The sequence below is a fragment of the Phodopus roborovskii genome, unplaced genomic scaffold, assembly GCF_943737965.1.
Source record: "Phodopus roborovskii unplaced genomic scaffold, PHOROB, whole genome shotgun sequence".
NCBI lineage: Eukaryota > Metazoa > Chordata > Mammalia > Rodentia > Cricetidae > Phodopus > Phodopus roborovskii.
Window position 1 is genome coordinate 134,220 of NW_026125166.1, and position 24,556 is coordinate 158,775.

Sequence of the window (24,556 nt, forward strand, 5' to 3'; positions counted from 1 at the left end):
CTGAGGTCAAAGAGATTCCTTGACAACTTGAAATTATAAGGGAAGAGAAGAAATGCAAGGAAACAGAAGGCTGTTCTGTTGGGAGGACAACAGAGTGGGGAGGAGAAGAAAGCAAACAAGGAAACTGAGAAAACTCTCTTGTTCTAACCAGTCTCCACTGTCCCTACCAAACACAAACACTTCTTTGTTGTGGAATATTAGTTTAAGGTGTGTTATACTCTTTTATGCTGCGATTGTTTGACTCTGTAAAACATCTGATTGTTCTAATAAAGAGCTGACTGGCCAATAGTTAAGCAAGAGAAATGATAGGCAGGGCTGGCACTGAGAGAATAAACAGGAGGACAAATATAGGGAGAAAAGTAAGGAGCAAGAAAAGGAGGACACTAGGGGCCAGCCATGGAGTAAAAATGAAAGATACATATATATGTAGTGGGATATTCACTTTGTCTCCTTCTGTGGCACTGACCACGCCCATTGGGGGGTGGAGCCATTGGCGGAAGTGACCTGTGGAAGGAGGTCGGAGGGGGCCAGAAAAGGCTCTCTCTTTCTGGCGTGACTCGGACAGGAGAGGATCGGGTTGAATTTCCTGTATAGGTTGTAAGTTATTTCTCCCTGAATAAACATCTATTCGGCCTATTTGTTTATCCTGATCCTTATTTACCGCAATATATATACATATCACAGATGCAAACTATAGTTAAAGAGAAGCAGGATAATTTAAGTTAGAAAAGCTGGCTAGAAACAAGCCAAGCTAAGGCTAGGCATTCATAAGTAAGATTTAAGTCTCTGAGTATTTACCTGGGAGCTGGGTGGCGGCCCCAAAGAGTGAAAAACAAAAGCAAACAAAAAACCAAACAAACAAACAAAAAACACAACTACACTTCTTTAATTGGACCCTGCCAATTGAGTAACACTTTCCCATATTCCCTACCTCACCCTGTGCTATCTGAACTAGCTTGGGCATGGAGTTCTGTTCCTTATTAAGTGGCTGCTAACATAACGATGAACAGGAGACATTAAAAAAAAAAAAAAAAAAAAAAAAACTGAAAGGGTAGATGATTAAAAAAAGAAACTAAGATTTTTATTTATCTCATTTGATCCTACAGGAAGTAGAGAAGAACAGATAACTTCAAGATTGAGCAGACATCTGTCTAAATTATGGCTGCTTAGAATGCACCACACTTATTTAGAGTCAGAAAGACAAACACTGGTGAACCTCTTTCCTTACATGGTAAAGCCTGATGCCAACAAAGGACTTCATATGTGCTTCTTCATTATGGACAATGGTTCCAATTTCCCTTGTAACTACCGTATAAACTATGACGCTTATACTCTACCTCCCATCAATCAATGTATGTTATTCATCAACATCAGTGAAATTTCCAAGATTCCCTTGGATGAACAGTTATTTTCACTGTTTCCTGCTTAACACAACTCTGGGTATGGGATCTGATACTGGTATATTGTACCATTTGGCTCAGTGAACTATGAGTGCCTCAAGAGTGGGGTCCATGTTTTTATTTCTATTACATCTTGCTCTGTCTCATGCTTGTGAAACAAAGAATTACTTTAGCTCTATTGCAGAAGGGAGATTCTGGAAAAGAAAAATTAAGGTTAAATTTCTTTTTCTGTAACAAAATCAACTAGGGTCAAACTACATATCTAAATGTCATTAACTATGTCAACTCTTTTAGGTTGTCATTATTAAAAAAAAGAAGTATCAATATGTTTCTATGGGGATTGATTTATTAAACCTTGCCTGAGGATTCAGAAAGCAAAGTCAGTTACAAGCCATAGAAGCCAGGCACATATCTCTAGCCAGAAGCTAGGAGGTGGTAGTACTAACCTTTAATCCTAGGACTCAGGATTAAGAGACAGATGGATCTCTGTGAGTCTAAGGTCACCCAGATCTATACAAGAGTGAATCAGTCTAAACGAGAATTATAGCTCACACCTTTAATCCCAGCACTAGAGGAGTATAGAAGACAGGAGCAAGTATTCAGCATGAGGTATTCGTTCTTTAGTCACACTCAGGAGAGGCATCAGTTTGAGAATTGATGAAGAGCTTGCACATGGATCATCCTTTCAGCCTGAGCTAGTGACCTGACCAGCTGCTTTGCTTTTCTGATATTCATCTTGAAGTTTGAATTCCAATATCAGTCTCTGGGTCTTTTAATTTTCGTGTTACGTTTCAGTATCGTGCCAGTTAAAACGTTACATTCCCAAATACTGGATAGGATGTGATTTAAAAAAAGAAAACAAAGAAAATGAACAAAGTAGTAAGATTGCTCTGTGGGTAAAGACACTGAGCTTGATCACATGATTTCATACCTGGGATCTACATAGTAGGAAGAAAGAACAGACTCCTACAAGTTGTCCTCTAACCTCCACACATGTGTGTGCCCAACCTCACCACATTAAGTAAATGTAATTAAAAAAACAAGCTAACAATACTACTACTCTCCTTCTAGGGAGCTCATAGTACATGGTAAATTTAATTTTGAAAAGTCAAAGTATTCATATGGCTGAAAAAGTACCAAACTCAGCATTTTAACTAAAATGGTCAGAATATGGTAATACAAAGATGGATTGAATTCTTGGAAACACAATTCATAGGCCAAACAAACTCTAGGAGGTAACAACTGAGCTACGAAATTTACTTCCTATTATGTCAGGTTAAAACAAAGAAAAAAACCCAGTCTTCCTTTCTGGTAATTGCACTGTCCTACTGACTGCTGAGAAAGTTAAGAGGAAACCATTAAAAAGTGTGGTATAATGCTAAAAGACCTTACTTATTCACTATATTTTCCAATTCAAACAGGAAGGGGTGAAGCTTAAGGAGCTAAATGTAATCAAGGTACAGTCAACGGCAACCCAGTTAATAAAATACAATGACTACTCAGATAGTCTAGTATCTGAAGCTACAGTAGACACTTTTTGTCACCTCTCCCACTAGATAAAAGTCATCCCTAAATAACACGTGTGAAGTACTGATTCATTACTGAGAAGCTAAAACAAAATCTTACCTGGGTCTAACAGATACAATTTCTGCCTAATCTTTTTTACTGCAGTAGAAACAACAGCAAGGGAGGCAAACTTTGCTTGACTTATATGACTGCAAAACTAAAGATGCTATTCTATCTGTTTAATGCTGGGATTGTCAACAAACAGACCCTATACAATGAGGAAGGTCATCGCTGACCTCTCACTAATCAGAAGATGCTTCTTTTCTTGAGAAGCACCAAATAAAGGAGAAAGGAAAGACAGAAGCATGCCCTTCAGAAGGAGAAGGCTTGGCAGAAGCTTCTGACTCTGTAGAGATGTGGCAGTAGGGAAAAATAAGGTTTGTCTACGGACTTCCAGGATGACATTTGTGAAGATGTTATGATACTGTAAAGATACTGGTGGGAGCAAATAATGAGCCCAGGATAGCAAAAGACGCTGGAGAAATGTTGCATAGAAAGCTACATTAATTCATATTTCCAAAGATCTGACCTTGGAAATGAACAAGTATTCTGTCTCCTTTTTAGCCCAGGAGAAAGTGAGGGAGAAAGCTGAGCAAAGTTGAAAAGGGAAGCCAAACACCAGTGTACTCAAACAAATGCAAAATGCAGCTGTCAATAACATCTTTTGTTTCCAAGCTAACCTTCCTTCCTAGTAGTACCACTCCTATTATAATGTCTGTGATCTTCAGAATAAGGGAGGGGGGCAGAGGGAGGGAGGGAGGGAGGGAGGGAGGGAGGGAGGGAGGGAGGAAGGGAGGAAGCAGGGGAGAGGAAGAGAGATACAGACAGAGCAATGTTTAGGCTTACATCAAATTCGGGATTCTTATTTTCTAAATGTTTACACTTAGGCCTGAAGAATTTCAAGGACTTTCTTGAATTTACTTAACTGAATAATGCCAGCCAGGCTTATTCCTCAGGCCCATGCTCTTCAGTTAACTCCATCCTTCTTCTAACTGTTGCTGTAATGAGCAAGGTCACCATTTTCTAGGAAACAGTCATGGACTCCAGGGCCATGTGCCAAGAAGTGCTCCCTCATGGTAAACAGATCTACTACACACTGCAGAAAGAAAAGCAAAGGGCTCTAGTACTCCAGTACTCAAGAGCTTACATATTATACAGAGGGTGTGACACTTGCATAACACACATAGGGTGTGACACACCAGATAAGAAAAGAATAGAGATGAAAATGGGAAGCCAAAAAAATGAACTAAGAGGCAACAAAGTCCACCCTGAAGGAAAGATATGGAATGTGTGGGTAAAATGAATGACAGAAGAGCTCCAGAGTGAGAATCAGGCATCATGGTCATGGGCCACTGAGGAGTACTAGATCCACAATGATCTTTTTTGAGTCCGATAAGGAAACCAAGACTACTCTTTTCCCCTTTACATACAATGATTCCCCTTTATTTAAAAATAATATTATCATGCTTTTCTTTGAAACAACCACCAAAAATTAGTAAAACCCAATAAAAAGAAAAAGATTATCTCTAATACAAAGTCTTCACGGGTAAACTTCTTGGCACTCACTAGACACTCAGTAGATATCCAATGATTAAATTCTGTTGTAATTTTACTTAATACTACTATCAAAGTGATCTAATATTCTATTTCACTACTCACTACTTTGATAAAGAATTAATGCCTGTAATTAGACTCAGGTCAGGAAAAAAGTTAAAATTCACTACATATTTATGAAATAATTTTTAACTTTCACAAACATTTATTACCATAAAATTTTGTGAGAAAATGGAACAATACAAAATTTGAATAGTTCACATGTATAAAAGGATAATGGTAGACACCAACTTATTAAAGTATTATGGTCTTACACTCCACTATATATAACTTTAACATGGCTTAAAAGCAGTATTATAGATTATCAGAATGTATGGTAGTGAAAATTTTTCAACTAAGTTAATTTTTTACTTAATTATTATTTACAATCTTAGAAATAAGTAAAAACATCACACATCAAGATGAAGCAAACTATACAACTCAATGAACTAATACACAATTAAAATTGGCATATGAAACAGAAGCTGTGGAAGACATTAAATTTTATACTTCAGTAATGAATTCATTGTATGTATTTATCCTATATGTCTTTCTAGTTCTAATTCTGTCATGGATCATTACTTGTTTGGAAAAAAAAGGGGGGGGGAAACCCTACAGGATGAAGATACAGACATGCAGGCATAACACTTAGGCTTCAGAGCCACCATCTTCTTACTGAACCTCTTCTGCTACAATTGCACTACTGTTTCATTATCAGGCTATCTTCAGAAGCAGGTACCAACTCTCCCCCAATGTCTGTCTATTCAGTAACCCAAGAGGAGAGGTAGCAGAGGGTAAGGCTCTTCAAACAGTCCAGTCCTTCCACTTTAGGAAGAAACCAACCCTTTGTCCTCGTTTAGTGTAAACAACAGCACATTTATGATGGGGTCTTACTTGGGGAGAGAACTTCATTGCTGCAAAATCTATTCTGTCAATATCACACCACCTACTGAAGCCAGAACTTGCACCACATTATCATCAGTTTCTACTGAGAAAGAATGTTTCTGAACAAGTACCCACATCAGTCAAAGAATAAGCAGGTGGCTTCTTAGATAAGGTATGAGGAAAGGGGAGACTGAATCCATTCATGCCACCACAGAAGATGGTAAAGGGCTTCAGTGTCTGAAGTAAGTTCTGGTAACATGGGGCACATAGAGCTTACAACAGAAGGGGCAGTTTCTTCAAGTTAGTTTGGTAGCTACATGAGCTCATAGCTTTCTTTCCAAAGGGCAACAGGACAGTTCTGATTTGAATAATGGTAGTGTTATTTGTTTATGTAAGCACAATTTAGAATTTTCTTGAGCAAAACAAAGAACATACTTTCCTATCATCATTGGCAGTCCTGCCTAAATGAACTCTAGATGCTTTAATATACTTGGATTTTAGCAATAATTATGATGCATAAAGCATTTCTGCCAACCATTTGGATACCAACCATATGGTAGAGGCAGTTGTTCTTGAGGCCTGACTCTAAGGATGAATGTAGACGCGGAGCTTTGATTCTCACACTTGTCTGGGCAGAACCTCTTGCTGTTTCTGGGAGTACTGAGCAGAAAGACACAGAAGAAATAGATTTGGGCGATTTTCCCTCACATTGCTTTCTAAAGGGAGTACAGGCTGAGTCACATCAAGTTTTTGTTGTTCCATGTCTAGAACATCTTACTATTTCCTTAAACCATTTAACTTCCTACCTCTGCTAGTACCTTGCTACCCAGTTTGTAGACAAAGAGAATCAAACTCAGTAATAACGGCTGAGGGGATATATTCTACATATGGTGACAGATTATAAACAAGTGACACATGGTAACAGATTAGAATCTTCCTATTCCAAACTTGCAAAGGTGCTTTTCATTCAAAACTTTAAAGAGTGGCTATTATGTTCTTTAGCACACTGGTGAAAAATCCAATTAAAAACAACAACAAAAACCAACCACAACTTTATGTCAAGTCCTTCCTGGCCAAGAAAGAAAACAATGAGTCAAATACAGAACACATTTGCATGTGGCAACAGGTCTTTCTATTGAAGAAGAGTAAGAAATGAATGTGACTTAAATTGTTCAGTGAGATAAGTGGCCAACATGAGGGTGAAGTGGTGGGCAGAGTGTCAGTTTGTGACTTTACAGCCCATTTCCCCTGGGTAATACCAAAGCAAAGCTGGGCATGCTATAACAATAATTAAAGAGATGCAAGCTAGTCTTAGCATCTGAAAAGTTTTCTCTACCTTGTATGTCAAGAATGGGATGAGAAATGGAGATGGAAGGGAGGGTGAGTAACAGTGACAACAGCAACAGAATTCTTAGAGAGAAACTATGTAGCCCAGACCAGGATGGAAACCTGGAGGTGGTTGAGGAGTCTTTGCATTTGATACATAATTGAATAAATCTGCCAGGGTTTGTCATTTAGGTAGATATGAGATGCAAATAAAACAGAGATGATGAGGACAACTTCTACCCTGAGTCAGGATGTTACTATTCTCTAAGAAAACAGAGTCAAGGATAAAAGCATTTGAGAAAGAGAGAAAAAAACAGAGTCACATTTTGAACAAACCCAGTTCCAAGAACAAAAGACATGCAATACAGAACAAGAAGTCTTCTCAACACTTGTAGCTCCAGCTGAGCAACCTTGGATAAGCCATTTTCATTCAATGTAACCACCTACCTAATACCCAGACAGCAAAACCACCTCTCAGGACTCCCAGAACAAGAAAATGAGATGTTGTGGAGTATTAATTTAAAATGTGTTATATTTGTTTATGCTGTGGAGTACTTGTTTAATGATGCAAATGTGTGTTGCATTCTTTTATGTTGTATTTGTTTAACTCTATAAAGCTGTTTTTCTTTGCCTGCCTAAAACACCTGACTGGTCTAATAAAGAGCTGAATAGCCAATAGTAAGGCAGGAGAGGGATAGATGGGGCTGCCAAGTACAGAGAATAAATAGAAGCAATATAGGCTCGGGAGAGAGGGAGGACTGACAAAAGGAGAGGGGACACTAGGGACCAGCCACACAGTCAGCCATGAGGAAGAAGGAAAGAAAGATATATAGAATAAAGAAAGGTAAAGAGAAGCCAGATAATTTAAGTTAGAAAAGGTGGCTAGAAATAAGTCAAGCTAAGGCTGGGCACTCACCGGTAACAATAAGTCTCTGTGTATTTATTTGGGTGGTGGGTCCTCAAAGTGTAAAAATAAAACCAACTAAAAGATATAATTTGTATAGGTGATGTATCAAGGTTAGTTCCCTTGCTAATTCTAGTGCTTATTTAAATGACTTATCTTTAAATCTGAGGTTGTCAATATAATTACGTCTTCACAAATACCATGTCAAAAAGACTTAACCTGTCATCTATCTTATTTCACTTGTTTAGCACTTTACATTTTTAAATTTATTTTTAAATTATTATTATTTTTTATTTTACATATTGATCCCGGTTCCCTCCCCTCCCCTCCCTCCCATCCCATCTCCCCCCCCCCCACACACACACTTCAGAGGGAGGGTGATGCCCTCCAGGGAGGGATCAACAAAATCTGTCAAGTCATTTGGAGTACCGACTAGGCCCACCCTCCTGCCTCTAGGTTAAGGGAGTATCCCTCCATGGGGAAATGTGTTCCCAAAGTCCTTTCCTGCACTAGAGATACATCCTGGTTCCAACGTCAGAGGTCCCTTAGACTGTTCAGGCCTTCTAACTGAGACCCACGTTCAGGAGGTCAGAGTCAGTCCAATGCTAGTTCCCTAGCTATCAGTCTGGGAGTCCATTCGCTCCCCTTGTTCAGGTCAGCTGTCTCTGTGGGCTTCTATAGCCTAGTCTTGCCCCCATTTTCTTATCATTCCACCCTCTCAGCAACTGGATTCCAGAGTACTACTTTACATTTTTAAATAGTATAGTATATTGTTTCTGATGGTTTTTTTTTTTAATACACAAACTTTCACATGTATTCTCTTAATCCTTGAAGAGTGACTACTAATGAGTCTATATATGGCAAATGAAAAACTGAAAGGTAGACAAATTCTACTGCAGGCCTTTCTGGTCTCACTGTTCTATCTGTTGGTCTTTAAGTCAGAAAACTGAGATCTTGGTGTAAAATATATTTGTCATTAAGGCCTAGTCATTTTAGAGAGATTTCTGATACACTGAATGGTGAGCATTTCCATGATGTTTAGTGAAAAACAAAGCAACCCTATGATTATTCATCAGACGCAGTATTTGATAGTTTGCAAAACATTTTTCGCGACTCCTGTCAATGTGAGATACCCTTGATATCTTCTAGATGTACAAGGGCACTATCATGAGACCAAATATGCCTATTTTAAAAACTGACTTTAAACTGAAGAAAATACCATAGCTGAACATTTCTTTATATTTAGTAATTTGTTTTGCCACTCTCATGCATTTATTCATTTAACCACAATCTGAACTCCTTTGTGTAGCCAACATGCTACAAGTTTGGGACTGAGTAGCACCACAGCACTGCTCCTGTCAAAAACAGAGAGGAGACAAAGCAGGTTGGATATTCCTAGCACTTGGGAGGCTATGGGAGAAGGATCCTGAGTTTGAGGCCAACTTGGGCTATTACACTGCAATCCTAACTCATAACATTAATAATCAAAACAAATAAACAAATAGAAGAAAAGGGATTAGAGTACTAATTAAAATGAAGACAACACAAATCCTATTATGACATTTTTTGATGAAATTATAGAACTGTTTTTGTCTTTAAAACTTTTTTAAAATGATTTTTAAAAAACTCTCAGTAGTCATTTCTAGGTCTCCTTCCTCCAGGAATATACAGTATTTCATTATCTATATACTTGATATTTACATTTTCAATTGTGGTGGAAATTATCTTAACAGCAGTGAGATGGTGTAGCAGGCCCAGTATTTTGAAGATAAGGGCCATTATGTTTTCTCCCCCTAAGATAGCATCTCTTTGTGAAGCCTTTTTGGCTGTCCTCAAACTAGCTCCTTAAACCAGGCTGGCCTTGAACTCACAGAGATCCATCTGTCTCTGCCTCCCAAGTGCTGGGATTAAAGCTGTGTGCCACCACCACCCAGCTGGGTCATTAAATCTCTTCCTGGATGGCAAATAGCATTAGCAACATGCAGTGGAGAATGAGCAGCATGCCCATAGCTCATCTAGAAGAATACTGCTTACAAAGGGTAGCTTGTGGGAAAGGTACCTTCTGACCAGCAAGTACAGAAATGCTAGGTTAAACCAAGGAAACATGTCTTATTATCACAGGACTATTACAAGAGTTAGGAAAATAGGCATCATTTGCCAAACTTAACACTGGGCCATACAATCAAGTTTAGAAGGTCAAGTTAACCAGTCTCATATGACTGGAAGCCCTGTGTTGGAGGATTTCTACTTATACAAGCTTGTGACATAGGTCTTTTCAGTAGTCTAATGATTTTTTCAGGCTTGCAGAGTTTTGAGCCCACAGAAGGAATGATATACAGAGAAGACCACAGGCTAATTAAAAAACAAAACAAAACAAAACAAAACACACACACACACACACACACACACACAAGGATTGTATGTGGTTTTATTTTCTACCAAGATCCAATACCTCAGTAGCACTATGTGACACAGAGCAGACATTTGATGAAATTTGTTAAACAGCCTTATAAAAATGTGGTAGAAGGCTCATTGAGATGTCACAACTTTCTTCTGGCTTTGATCATTTCAGTTTCCATAACTATACTTTCAGGCAGCACTTAAGTTATTTTTTTGAACAAAGGACTGAGAACTATTCCAATGGCCTTTCAGACCATGGCCCTTACCACATTCAAAAGCAAGGTTTCATTGTTTTTGTTGATGATCAGCATATTCCCTCTCTATTATACAGAAAAAATACATTTTTCAGGATAATTATTGAGTCATCCGAACTCCTGAATTCTGATATTTTTTCACATGCTCAACAATTTACTAGTTTTTGAAAGTTCTGGAAAATTGTGGGTAAGTTCAGAGTTTTCAGTAATGGTTATCACTCCATGCTCCATATTGTCCAGCTAGCCAGAAGAATGAGAAAGCATTGTCTTCTATAATAGATATTAAAAGAAGAACAGGCCTCCTAAAAATGCCCTTTAAAAATTACACACCATCTACATTTGTAAGTATTTACAATTCCAGAATATAAGGACTTAAATGCTACCATTCTTTTCTCTATTTCTGTCTCCCTTCCCATACATCTCTTTTCCTTTGTTCCTTCCTCCCTTGCCTCCTCTTATTCTTTCTAACACTAGGTCCCATGTAGTCCATGCTGCCCTGTAAGTATCTGTGGAGTAGAGGCTGAGCTGAACTTGGATTCCTGTTCTTGCTGTCTCTACTTCCCCAGTGCTGGATCTTGCCCTGTTTCTGTGGTGCTGGAGATAAAACCCAGGGCTTCATATACCTGAAGTTAAGACTGTACTAACTGAGCTGTATCCCTAGCCAGACTTACATATTTGGTTCACAATATATGCCTAGCAATAAAGACAATGTTAGAACAAAATAAACATTCCATAAATATTAATGCTTTTTCTCCTCTTAATACTTTGCTGTTTAAATTAAAATCTGTCACCCCCAATACACAACACTCACACAATACAACACACACACATAGAGGAATATAAAGAAACTTAGCAACTTTCTTATGAAAATACCTTTACCATGGATGTTTTAAATAAACAGACTGTCAAGAATAGCTTTGGATGAGCATGAGCTACAGAATCGAATTAGATAAAAAAAAAAAAAACAAAAAAAAAAAAAAAAAAAAACCTCAACACTTACGTGATCAGGAATAACTGGACTAATCTTGAGTTACAAAGGAGCCACGCTTCAACACAGAATGTTCACCAATATTGTTTAAGTAGTAAATTTTATTTTACAAGTTAAGACATACTATTTCCTAGGCTGGGTAAATGGTTAAGTGGGTAAAATGCTTGTCACGTAAGCATGAAGACCTGAGTTTAGATTCCCGTACTGTTTCAAAAGAGGGACATAGTGTGCATCCATAACTCCAACACACAAAGTTAGTATGACATGGGTAGGTACTACAGGCTTGCTTGCTATCAAGTTTAACTCAAATGGGGAGCTCCAGGTCAGGGAGAGATCAGTTGGGAGAGGAAACTGGAATCGACATGTAAATTAAAAAAAAAAAAAAGTTAGAGGGGCCAGAGAGATGGCTCAGTAGGTACCCGAGTTTGAGCTGGAACCCACATAGTAAAAGAAGAGAATCATGTCGTGCAAATTATCTGATTTCTACTTGTACACCAAAGTGCATGTAGACACACAAACTAAGTTAATTAAATTAATATGCTTTTTACCTAAGGACCAGCTCTTACAGTATAGAGAAGGTTCTATGCAAGAAAAAAGCAAACAACTGTCCCACTCAGCTGTAAAGCCTGAACCATGACAATCACCAGCCCACAAGATATTCCAAACGGTACAGTAGTGGCACTTTTATTTTGGGGGGTAATCAAAAGCTGTCTAATTGGATTTAAAGCTCGGTAGGGAAGGCATCCATGTCCGGTGCTCTTCACCTGGCCAACTATCTGTGCCTGAAGAACCTCCAAGAGAACCTACTATTGCCACTTTCCTAAACCAGTACAATTTAATTGTATTGTAAATGCTTATACCCATAAATAAATGTAGCAATGAGCTCTCATCAAAGAAACTTCTTTCTGCACCAGGTACAGACTCTTAACAGATCTACAACTGGTCAAAATGTAGAGAACACATGGCTGTGGCATGCCCAATCCCAATTGGTACATTTACAATGCAATCTCTACAGCTAAGTCTCAGGGAGTATTGTGGAAGGGGGAACAGAAAGATTCTATGAACCAGAGGGCCACAATGCTTGTTGTGAACTAGTACCTTTAGATTTGACAGGGGAGTTGCAGCCATGAAATCTCAAAAAACCTGATTGTCTAAACATAATGACAACGTGGGTGGAAGAAATCCCCAAGGCTCACTCCTTGATAAAGAGCTAAAGGCAATGGTTGCTGATAGAGAATTGGCTTTCTCCAGAGATGAGGCCCCATGACATCCCATCCTAAGCTGTCCTCCCTAAACACATGTACATACATGTATGAGCAAACATTGTGTGTGTGTGTGTGTGTGTATGTGAATAATAGCGATTAAGGAAGAGGTCATGAATTTAAGATGAAGCAGATGGAAGGAATTGAATAGTAGGAAGGGTAGAAATGATGTACTCTAATGAAAAGGAACTTACAATTTCTTAAGGAAAGAGTTTCAATGTCAGAATGCCTGAGTCTGAGTGTCTGAATTTTCATGGGGCTAATGTATATTAACTGCAGCACACAATAAACATTATTGCTCTTTAAAAAATAAGGCAATAAAAAATAGAATTTTGAAAAAAAAAAGGTAGAATGATAGAGGAAGACGCTTGATGCCAACTGCTGGAATCCACACATGTATACACACATGTGCGTATACACACACACACACACAGACGAAAATAGTTTTCTTTATTTCTCCCTTGTTTATTGTTTAAGATTAGGACAATGATCTTCCAACAGAATGGTATAATTAAACTTAAGAGTATAAGGACTTACAAGTTCTGTGACTTGCTTTAAGTCCTCAACATTTCTGGATCTCTATAAGGACAATACTACTGTCCTCTTCCTAGGTTGCATGGTTAAACAAGGCATATTGGTTCATGTGTGTGATGGGGTGCTTTCATTAATACAGCCTCTAAATTAGAGAATTAATAAATCCACCATCAAGTACCTAAGTTGATCCCTTATACAAGTCTTTTACTTTCTAGGAAACCATTTCTCCTTCCCAACCAGAGGTTGAGACTCCTAGCATGTTTTGTGGGTCCCATCCTTCAGAGTTTAACAGTACTTCTGAATTGCTTTTGGCTGGGTCAGGTCACTGAGGTACTCATTCATATGCTCCTCTGAGTTTCTTTTCATAGCCAATGTAACAATCTTCTTTCCTCATGTCCCTTAAAAGACCCAGTTGGCTGGGGAACTCGGCCCTTCATTTTAGTATATCAAAATTCCCAAGCAGAGGGGATGAACGCTGAATGTTAGGGGCATGCTGGGTTGGAGCATCTGTGCCTGGCCTTTGCATATATTCAGCTTGCCAATAACTGCTAAGTTTTCTCTCTGACAACAATTATCAACCCAATTTGTTCCCCACCCCCACTCCAACCCCCTAGTTAATTATCAGTTCTGGAATTAATCTGCTTGCTTCTCCTGCAGTTGTCATGGCAACAGTTGGCCTGCACCTGCCACTGGGTGAACACAGGCTCTTTCAGAAGAGGCAATGGCAGTTGCGGGCTCCACAAAAGCCAGGGGGTAAACTAATGTTTACCTGTCTGGGAACCAAAGTTCCTGTTTATTCTCCTTCAACTCCCCTTCTCCCCCCAAACTGCCTGTTTATATTTGACAAAGAAATGGAAAATTCTGATAAGGTGCTGAATCCCTGTTTACTTTTATAATCCTACCCATCAGCTTTACTTATTCCCAGCTAACAAGTCATAAGATCTAGATCTTCTGCCTCCTGACAAAGGCACTGCAGTATACACGTTGAACATAGAAAATTTTAAGCTTGTAGATCTGGATTCTAATCCCAGCAATATTAAAACATTACTAATCCCAGCTAACTGTATTCCTCATAGAATCGATTCCATCCTGTACTTAAGGGGGCTGAGTATAACTGTAAGAGCTGCTTTAAAAGTTCTGAGATTACACAGATCTAGCTTCCACTACAGTTTTCTGTTCACTGTATCAGGAAGTCGCACTGTTGTTGCTGATTAACTACCAATCCTGAACACTACTTAAAGACAGGACAAAGCTGCCAGCTTGGTCACTTTATACTTGTCTGAGTGACACTACCTCACATCAGATAAAATGCCACATTGCCCCACAGCACCTAGATCAAGATGCATGTAACAGCCAGAGCAGAGAAATACTGAGAAGTGCTGCTTTCCCTGCCTAGCTTCCTTGAAATTTTGTCAGCTCCTCCCTCTCTGTACTGTTTTTCTCACTTTCCTTTAAATAGATCTGATGGAACCAGAGTGTAAAGAGACATGAAGTCACCAAGGAAACAAAATGCTTTCCATTTTACAACCACATTCAACCTACAACGAACTGGTAGCAGTATTGAGGACTTGGGGGGAGTGGGATGTTTATGTAAGAAAGTGGTTTTTCTTCTTTGAAACCCCTGCTTATGGATTGGAAAGCATTTCTTTCTAAACCTGTAACCACTCATGCTTAGGGTATCTAAAGAAGTACATTTTGGTCCATGGTAACACCTCACCATTTGCTACCACACTATTATATCAGTTTTGTCTTTCTTAAAACTTTGAAATCACTTCCTTATAGTTCTAATGTTAAGGAAACTTTTACTTAGTGACTCTATATATAGCTCATACCAACTCAAAAAGAATAGAATAATGAAAAGACAACCTGGGCTATGGTGTCACACACCTTTAATCTCAGCACTCAGAAGTCAGAGGCAGGTAGATCTTTGAGTTCAAGGCCAGCCTGGTCTAAAAGTGAGTTCCAGGACAGCCACAGCTGTCTTGATTTAAAAAAAAAAAAAAAAAAAAAGGAAGAAAACAAACAACCCCATTAGTATGTGTTCCCAGCATGTGACATAGATGTCTATTGAAAGTTTCCATTGCCCCCACCTCCAAAATAGAAAGAACCCTTAGATGGTGTGAAAATATGTTATCTCTTGCCCACCTCTCACTGGGAGGAAGTAAGAAGGCACTTGGAACTAGCTAGTAGGTTACCTGCAAAATAAAAAAGATACAATGAACAATTTTGCAATGTCTGTCCACACAAGAGGGGGACATAACAAGGCTATAAAATATAGTTATTCTTAAAAAAAAAAAAAATGCTAGATTTCTTACTTCCTAAAACTTACTCTGTCAAAGACCAAGCCAAATGGCTAGGAAGACAAACAAGGAAGAAAGTGAGGCCACAGACAAACTCCTTAGCATCAATTCCAACTGAGTATCAACACGGCATCCTTTCAGACCAATTTCTTTCACTAGTTTTTAAGTAAAAGATATATGCCCTCCACTTAGAAAATGTAGGTTCATTAACATTGCCTTTCTCCATTTATTTGAAAAGAATTAGATAACTATTTCCCAAACTTGGTTTTAAATTAGAGTAAGGTCTCTTGTAATTTCCCTTTCCAAGGTGATCCATGTATACCTCTTAGGGTCCTCCTTGTTATTTGGCTTCTCTGGAGAAAAATAAAGATAATATTAAAAACCAGTTATTAGGGATATTATGAGCAAAAATGATTTAATATATCTAAATATTTAAAATGTATCCTCACATAATTCATTCAATAATGCTCCTTTAAATATCTTAATGATTATTATACTGTAGTTAAATATGATAATGAATTGTTTATTTAGCTCTCTCAAACTAGACTTTAAGACCTTTATAAATACAAGAACAAAAGTCTTGGTCTTTATATGCTCAAGAACTATCACAGGCCTGAGTACAATTTAGGCAATCTAAGATGTTTGCTGGATAAATTAATGAAAGAATTCCTCTGCAAGCTCTTTTGTTTGAGACATTATGGAACAGAACTTACAATGGAGAGCCTCGTTTTGATAAGCCTTGAAGTCTAGTATATAAACACACTCAGCACCATAACTACCATGTTGGATAGCAGGTAGAAGCTGATCAGGGAAGAGCTGTGGCAGGAAAGTGACAACCCAAATCTGTTCTTACCCATCCTTTTCTTTAGCATTATGAAATCCTGAAAAGTAGGCAGACGTATAAGAGAACATATGCTATAACTACACAGCATTTCCATTTGGAGACAGATTCATGTCAGGCATTTTAACTGAAATTTCCAGCTGCAAATGGATTCTCTGGTTAATACACATGCACAAAATAAAGTTGTGACTCTCAGGCAAGTTTCTGAAAACCAATTACTTTAGCAAGGAAGCTAAATGCAGCACAATGCACAGCTCAGCTTCACTGTTCACCTGGCTAGAGGTGGAGATAAACAACCCAACTCAGCATGGGAAACCAAAATTAAGTTCATACTCTCTATAACATGGAAATGCCAGGTAAGAGACTCCCAGGCTGCCACCAACTTAAATGTTGGAACCTTACTTTGCATAATAAGCAGCCCAGAAATTTCTAAACTATGCACAAATATCAGAGCCCCTTTCTTCAGCTTTAAGACAAGCCTCCTAGGATAAAGAGAATGCAGCAACCATACCATTAATTTGCAATCTCACAACAAAAGAAATATGTGTATCAGTGGCTTAGTTCATTTATTTCAATAAGCTCTGAGAAGTCAGAAAAATATATGATTATTCATTTTGGGGAGGTGAAATATGTAGCATGCACCTTCAGGGTAATTTTTATATTTAATTAAAATATAACTACGTTATGTTCTGTCTCCTACCACTATCATAACTGCCCCATACCCCAACAAATACAGGGTTTCTTCTTACTTAATCATTGTTGTTACTAAAGAAACAAAACTGTGACTTACAATTTTAAAAATTACTAATTAAAACACAAACAGCTAAAGTGAGTAAACATTCTCCAAAGACTACATGTACATAGAGGCTTGGCTGCCCTCTCTGGCACTACTGGGCAGTAGTGTACCCTTAGAAAGAGGTCTGCTGAAGAAACAGGTTATAGGAGTGTACCTCAAAGAGCTATCGAGATTCTGGCTCTCCTTTTATTTTTGTCTCCCAGACACCAAGAGGAAGTTTCCTTTATTATCTACTACCTACCATGACATAGGTCGAAGGACAAAACAGAACATGACCATGGATTAAAGCCTCTGAAACTGTGTATGAGGGAAAAAGTAACTTTATTCCCTCTATTTTGTTGCAGCAATGGAAAAACGACTTAACACAAACCCCAAACTTGATAAAGGTGAGACAGGGAGATGAGTATTTACACAGAAATGACAGTATACAAGGTTAAGTGACTTGACCAAGGTCATGCCATCAGTCACAGGCACAGACAAGACGACAAGGGAGATAAGTTAATGACTTTTGCTCTTACTCCTTCCAAACATACTTCCTATGTGATCACATAATCAACATGGTCACATTCACAATGATCTCAGCAGGTGCTTTCTGCCTGAATAACAGCCAGCTTTGAAGAGTAAAATTCTACACAAATTCCCTGGATAGATGATACTATTAAAAGGTCATTTTCCTCTTAGTTTAAAAAGACAAATCACAAAAAACCTCAACAGCAAACCAAAATTTAATCCTGGATCTTGCTCCTTTTCCTCTGAATACAAGAGTTTAAGGGTCTTTCTCTCTTGCCTCTGACTGCCTCCCACAAAACAATTGCTTTCACACCAGCCAATCATACTGCCACCCCCTCTCCTCAAATACATATTACTTCTCAGCAGGCTTCAGCAGGGGTAGAGAAGAAGCCAATCTGTGAAGCAGTGAACACAAGATCTCCCATAATAGTACAGAGAAGACAGAAAATTGCAGCCAAAAGTGTAAATTGCTTTTTTCTTGAAGAAAAAAAAAAAAAATCATTCTGCGCTTCAAAGACATCTTCTTACAAGATGACTCCACAGTAGTTAATATCCATGTTCTACTTATTAAATTTTTTTCTCTACTATACCCTCTGAGGATCCATGCCAGCCATATGACTGTGTATCATGATCTGAGGGAAGCTAATACACAGCGAGCAATAGTCAACTATCCTGTGATGTCAATCAAAGGCTTGCTGGACTCTCTAGAGCATCCTCTTGTTGTTGGTGCTCAGGAGACATTGTGGGGATTAAATAGATATCCCTGGATAAGCACAGTAGCTAAGAGAAAAGAAATCACTTTCAGAAAATAGGCCATAGTAATTATACGTCAGTGAGTCATGATCCCCAGGTTAGAGGAAGTAGACTGAAGTGATCCTCTGAGGACTGTGTGTGGATTCTCTTGGCTTCCACATAGGGTCACAAAGAGCCTTGTGCTTGCCTTCTGCCAACGGTCCAAATGAGCCCCGAAAATAGATCAGACTTGCTTCCCTAGTTCTGCTACTTACTCTCTCTGAGAATTTATTAATATGTCGTCATTCAACAAATAGGATAATTACATCACAAGATTTGCATCAAGTTAAGTGAAAATATATAGTAAGCTCTTTGGACATAATATAAACCATCAGTATAGGATAGCTACAGTTATTGCTTTTAATTTGCTAGAGAACTGTACAGTAAAACTTAGCAAAGAACAGGCATAAACAAAATCACAGTATTTGGCTATATCTTATCAAACAGCCTGGAAAGGCAAAACTCAAGAGAAAAGAAGGCAAGAAGACTCAAGCTGGTGGAAAGAAAGAAAAATCTATTCCACAGGATATACAACATATTTGCTGTTGTTTCTTCCTCAGTAGAGGATGACTGAATATGGGACCTAGTCTCCATATTCATTCCTTATCCAGTCTTAGGCAGGGAGACCTGCATTTCCTTCCTTCTTCCTTTATGCATCAAACTCATTTAATCTCACAGCAACACAGAGAACTATGGGAAAAATTCTCTTTTGGCTTGTTGAAATGGTAAAGTGTATATCATAAATGAAAGAATTTTAGATCAAAGGCAATTTGCCCTAAAATGCTAATTGGAATAGATTGAGACAAATGGTAGTTCAACACAAATAAGCTGAATGGAACCAACAAGCATGAATTTAAAGGTTAAGAAGAAAATATGTATCCTCTTTCCTTTTTGCCAATTGAGAACATGCTCTCAAGTGCACATAATACTGAAAAAGAATTTGTCAAGTCCCAGTTCAAGAGAATCCTACTTACATTCATAGCAGTCTGGCTTGCAAGGAGACAGCTTGACATCTTACTTAGTAGAAAAGAAATTCTATACCTTGTCAAAAACGACACTAAGGTATCTGCAGTTAAACTTGAAAGATAGTCTCTTACACTTCTCTGCAAGTATCCTTATACTCTTATAATCAATGCAAATTTGGAATGTGGCCATGACAAAATGGAAATGTTCAGCCTAATTAAGCTCCATCAGGATAGAAAAGCTATTTGCTATCCCATGAAACCTTCCTACTACTTCTGCTAAGCTCGTCTCACAGTATGGTCTTGCTTGAACTCTTTTTTGGGGAAAGAAAGTCTAGAGCTGTGTCTGTCCTAGATTTCAAGAAGCTAGAGAATTAAGTGGTGAACCATGGAGAATTTGGTGTTCAAACTAAATGAAAATGTGGTTAATAATTAGAGAAAAGAGATTCAAGATCATATCATTACAGGTCTAATGCTAGAGCTTAGACATAATCTGTCCTTGAGAGGTTCACAAACTGCACATATTGTGACCAGTGTGGCCATATCCAGAGGTGACACCTAGTAGAATGTGACTTGTCCACTGGGACATTACCCTGGGAAGGAATTAATTTAGGCTTATGTAGTTGGATTAGTTCTAAGAAAATGAAAGCCTGAAACCTCCCACAAGCCTTTCTTCTGCACATATTTAAGATACCATAATGACATGCACAATGATGCCCTCACCACAGCCAATCAGATAGTGGTACCATGGCCCCTAGACCCTTCAGAACTACAAAGCTGATCAATGTCCTTATGTAGAATCTACCCTCATGGATTTTGTTGCAGAACACAAAACAGAAACACCTCATTTAGTCAATTTACCAAGATTTATGATTGCCTCCAATTCATTTTTCACACTGAAGACAAACGAGACATCTAAAACACAAACCTGCTCAGGCTAATTTTTGTTGAAAGTGCTGTTTTTGCTCATTTTGAGAACTCTCACATAGCTCAGCTAACAAGGCCAGTCTCAAACCCTTGGATCTTTCTGCCTCCACTTCCAGAATGCTGGAATTACAGGCCTTTAATTTAAAATTCTTTAATGGCTTTCTACTGACTCCAGGATAGTGCAAATATCCCAAGAAGACTTCTAAGGCCAGTGCATTTTATCTTCTACACTCTCTTGTCTAAGGCTTTTACATAAGACTTTTTATTTAATTTATTCATTCTCTCTCTCTTCTTTCCTTCTTTTGCCTCCCCCCTTTATTTTTCCTTCCCTCCCTCCTTTCTTCCTTTTTTATGGTGGGGGGATAGACAATAGTTTAACCCTCTCCTCAAACAGCCCAGACTTCCCTTATCATAGCATTCCCTTCATACTGCTGCTTTACAAGCTCACCTCTTCTGTCTAAACTCTAAATGAACAAAGTAGATGCCATGTCTACCTTAGTCACCATCATGTGTGTAACAGTGTATAGTAAAGTGTCTGTGCTATATCAGGGTCATAAACATGCATTTTTTAATGTTTATTTGTTTATGTTTATATGTAAGTGATTGCATGAATTTATGTGTATTCCATGTGAACAGGATCCTACAAAGGCTGTAAGAGGGCATTAGATCCTCTAGAATTAGAGTTACAGATGGTTGTGAGTTGCCATGCAGAAGCAATTCTCTTAACTGATGAGCCATTTCTTCAGTTCCACAAACTCATTTTAAAGGAACAGAAAAAACAGGAAGGAGCTAGGGAGGGAAGAAACCATAATACAGAACAAGCCTGTTCCCGAAAATGTTTTAAGGTAGACTCTGAAGGGATTCTCTGAGGCTCTTTAGGTTTAAAGCATGATGCTTCTAGATTGAACCATACCAAACCAGAGCTGGTTATTTCCGTAGCTCTAAAGTGGAAACTGAGAAATAAACTTCTTAAGAGAAGGACGTACCAAAAATTCAGATACAGGACATCATTTGGAACATCTTAAGAAAGGGGTTCAACAGTGAGTGGCAGGTATAGGTTACTTCCTGTTGATCAGTGGAGTTCCACAGACTTCTCCCAAAACATTACAAGCTATTGCCATTGTTCTTGGTTACTTTCCAGAATTTGAAGGTAAGACTCTATTTTTTTGATACCATATATGTCAGTCAGTAGACAAGGAAAATTTGAGCTGGCTTCATCTAGAAGCTTCATCCCTAGGCTAGCTTTCACAGTAGTGGGAGATACCATACAGGTGATGGGGATGGGGGGTGGGGATTGAGGGCAATGTACTCAATAATCTAACTCAGTTGTAAACCTTGCAAGATATGCCCATGGGGAAGAGTGGGACCAATGTTCGGGGGGGGGTAACTGAGCACATTTCTCAGTTCTCCACAAAGTGGGACACATGCCTGCTACTGGACCAAGAATCCATAGGTGGGTAGGCCATAAGTCCCAGGAGAATCTATTATTCTGCTTAACAAAAATCATTTTAAATTGTTCCCTAAATATTTATCTTTATAGCCATAAATTAGTACATTTTCCCAACCCTCATCAAAGAAGTTTCTTTGTGCAGTAAATGATAATTAACACAGAAATTTACACTTGAACAATACGCAGAATAAGATACCACAGACTGCTCAACTCTAAATGGGACATCTGTATCACACACTCTCCTCTGCAAAATCCTCAGGGGATCACTAGAGAAGAGGGTGGAAAGATTATGAGAGCCAGATTTAGTGGAAGGTTACTGCAAAACAGTGTTTCCAGGACATGACGAGTCACTACACACATGAACTCACAGTGCCTCTGACTGCATGCACAAGGCCTGCAAGAAATCAAGCTAGCCAAAATCCCAGAATGGATGAGGGAGAGGCTCACAAAATCCTACCCTTAGGTGAGGACCTATTGGCAATTGATGGCTGTTGGGGGAAGAAAATCATCAATTTCCTTCAGGGTTGTGACTTTTGCCCACATTCCATTGTTTGCCCTACACCCATGCACATACTGGCAGCACTAAGTGAACTCAGTGGGTTTAAAAGGAACATATGGAAGGTAAAAGTAATTGTAGAAATATGAAAAAGTTGGAGAGCAGGAAGTAAAGGTAGATTTATCAAGACATATTATATTCATGTATGATATTCTCAAACAATTCATTCAAAGTGGGGGAGGATTCAAAAGGTGGTAATCAGCGATAACTGTCAACTTGACAGGATCTAAATTTACTTATGAGAGAATCCTCCACATACACTTGGGAGGGATCATCTAGGTTAGACTGGCTTCTGAGCATGGCTGTAGGGGAATTATCTTGATTAGGTTAAGTACAGTGGGAAAGCATTCCCACTGGGTGAGTACCATTCCCTAGGTGAGATCTTAGACAATATAAAAATGAAAGATGGGGTGAGCACAAACATTTGCTGATTTTTTCTTCTGCTGCAGATGCAATGTAACCAGCTGCTGCAAGGTCCTTCTTCACTTCCCCACCATAATCAATTGTGCCTTGAACCTTGAGCCAAATAAACGCTTTCTCTCTTAAATTGCTTGTGTCAAGGTATATTTCATCACAGTGATACAAAAACAAAAAACAAACAAAAACAAAAAACAAAAACAAAAAAAATAAAAAATAAAACCTGAGACAGGAGGAAAAAGAAACTATATTTATTGGTCAGAAATAAAACCTAAGTCAAAAACTGACTCCATAGGGAATCTTGGGTAGTTTATTTTGGTTCCTTTAAGAAGGAACTGAGTCACATTACTGAATCTCACACTGAGTTCTGAGGAACTCTGGTCTCTGTGGAAGCTGCTCCAGGCTCTGCTGGGATGAAGACAATGGTTCATCAGGGAACACAGCCTTAACTCCACATAATAAAAATGCTTTATACTCATTGAGGTTCTACTTACAATGCCTTAGAAAAGCAGTACTGAGGTTAAAATAAAGTTCAAATAGCAGAGAACCAGACGCCCTTACTGGTATCTCCGTATCTTAAGTCCTTTAGTCTCCATGACAGATGGGGTCTGTCTGGACATTACAGTTTGTTTGATGGCACAGCTGCAGCATTTCCTACAGTATTTTCTCACTGCTCAAGCAGATGGAGAGGAAAGAGAGTCCAAGTTTACCATCAGACTGAGAGAATAATAAATGCTCTGTTAAATTTCATCTAACTGTTGATATAGAAAAGTACAAAGGCCTCTCCCTTCACCTTAAATAATGTTTTTTATATTTATGACCTAGTATTCAGTTTGACATTCATTGTGACAGAAACAATACAGTCTAGGGCACATTCACAAAATCTAATTTATATCAAAAAAGGACACTGAAGTTTAGTATATCCACCTGATAGTCTAATTATCATTCAAATATAGAGCCTGCTCTTCTGAACAAGGGACTCTGAATGTGCTTAAAAAAAAAAAAAAAGCCAAGTCTCTGTCACGATATACTTTCAAGTCTACCTTTATCTGAAGTTTACAGGCAGAAAATGACACAGATGGGGGGAAGGAGATGGTTGTCCTACAGACTAAAGGCCTCACAGCCCTGGATTAAGACAGATGCACCTTTTCCCTGCTGTCCCTTGCTTATCTATATTTCAGGAAGCATTAGAAGGTCACAAATGTCTTTCCACTCTGAGAACACATAAGCAGCAAAAATATAATCTTACCTTGGTCCTTCTTCATCACCCTGGAAAACAAAGAAGAAACAGCATTAAAAATCATTGTTGGTAATTTCCCTATCCATGCTCAAACCAAAAGCAAGGCTGAGTGTTTATTTTAACAAAGACAAACCAAAAGATGTCTAAGAGCTAAGACAAGGAATAATATATCCCTATGTTCAAACTGCCCAGCAAAGATGGACTAATAATTTTCCCTTGCAAGCATGGAATATGAATGCACAGACCTAGGAGGTCTAAATAACAGCCTTCCTTTTTTATTTCCAAAGCTAGCAGTATTTAGTTCTGAGCAAACCAAGAACCCCAAAATCGCAGAGTCTTGGGCAAAGCTACCAGCATCAAAAGCATCAGGTTGTATTCTTCCAAAAAGTATTTCCGTCTTGGTCTAGCACTTTTTCTCAAAATATGGACATAGCAGTTCTAATATACAGCATATTGAGATGGGAAGATTTCTAAATTAGGAATCAGGAAGATTCTCGCCAAAGTCCTGAGACGTAGGAGAATGTGCCACCAGGACATGCTAATTGGTTAAACTGACCCTTGGATCCCCTCTGTAAATGGGTAGTCTGAGCACTGGTAATCTACCTCATTCATTACCCAAACAACACCTTTCCTCTTTTTCTCATTCATTCTGC

At 38.5% G+C, this 24,556-nt stretch overlaps 1 long non-coding RNA gene across 1 annotated transcript in view; it reads right to left on the reverse strand.

Moving 5' to 3' along the window:
- The window catches only part of LOC127226402 (uncharacterized), a 47,619-nt gene extending 23,677 nt beyond the window's left edge, over positions 1-23,942 (reverse strand). The window contains exon 1 of the long non-coding RNA XR_007834878.1: positions 23,913-23,942. This is a non-coding gene — a long non-coding RNA (uncharacterized LOC127226402). The remainder of the gene's footprint in view (positions 1-23,912) is intronic.
- Positions 23,943-24,556: the final 614 nt, after the last annotated feature.